Below are 1,215 nucleotides of genomic sequence, written 5' to 3'. Positions count from 1 at the left end.
ATTTTCTAGTTTGGCTCTTGAACTTCACAGTCCAATAAAAATCGTATCCTTGGATTCTGCTTATGGTTGCTTTCTCCCTTTGAGTCATAGAACTACCACGTTGTTTCATTCTTAAATGGATAAAATATAAAATTGTTTTTGTGTTTTTTCAGATTTTTTCATGTACTCTATTTTCTTTAGATCAATTTGTTCCTTTATACTGTTCCTGAAAACCCACCACTGATCACTTGAAGTGTCTTACTAATTTTACATACTTGATTCAGGTTATGCATCACTACTAATAAATTGATGAAATGAATCAGGTGTGTTAAATAAGTGATACATTTAAAATGCACAGTGCTGGAGGGAGTAGAATTGAGAAACCGATCTGATATGTATGGATGTATACTGATAATTTGCTGTGTGTAACTGCATAAAAATACCTAACAGAGAACAAGACCTGTGTCTAAACCTTTACCAGAATGCCCAGCTAGTTCATTAACTGAATTGTGCATTCTTAGTTTACACAGAATGGGTCATATTACACTCTTTGACAGTGAGGGAATAAACTGATGTTTGTGCATGCAGATGCTGAACAAAGATGAATAAAACCTCTATGCAGTTTATCATGGAGTTTGGTGACAGTATTAAAAACATCACTTATGATTTTTATGTCTTGCTCACTTTTTTAGAAATGTTAATAGGAATATAATATGTTAACCATTAGTATATTATTGTCTAAAACAGACAGTAAATTAGTCAACCATATTTATATGCTAATTAATCTTGCAGCATATATGCTATTCAGTATATTTAAGCACAATGCAATGTAAACCAGTTTTACAAACAAAAACAAATATCCTCAAAAAATAATTATCCTCACAAAAGAATAATTTCCAATCCACCAAAAGAAATATTTAAAGTGTACATGTGTAGTATTTTCTTAATTGTAGTATCATCGCACAGTACTATCATTGTGCTCTTTTTTTCTTTTACAGTTCTTACCTTTTAATACCAACATATCTATTTATCAAATATAGTCAACTCAGTATATTCTTGTCTCAAAATCTGCTGTTATATAATGTATATTTTAATTCATTTTTCAACCACTTTGACGTTGGACACGTAGGTGGCAGACATGCACTTTCTACGTTGGTTTGCAAACCACCATAAAACATCACATGAAGTAGAAGAGTGGATAATAATAATAATAATAATATCCAATTTAGACATTGA

This window comes from Sinocyclocheilus grahami, unplaced genomic scaffold (genome assembly GCF_001515645.1).
Source record: "Sinocyclocheilus grahami isolate Dianchi unplaced genomic scaffold, SAMN03320097.WGS_v1.1 scaffold727.1, whole genome shotgun sequence".
NCBI lineage: Eukaryota > Metazoa > Chordata > Actinopteri > Cypriniformes > Cyprinidae > Sinocyclocheilus > Sinocyclocheilus grahami.
The sequence above is the reverse complement of the archived record's forward strand: the minus strand, read 5'-3'. Positions refer to the sequence as shown.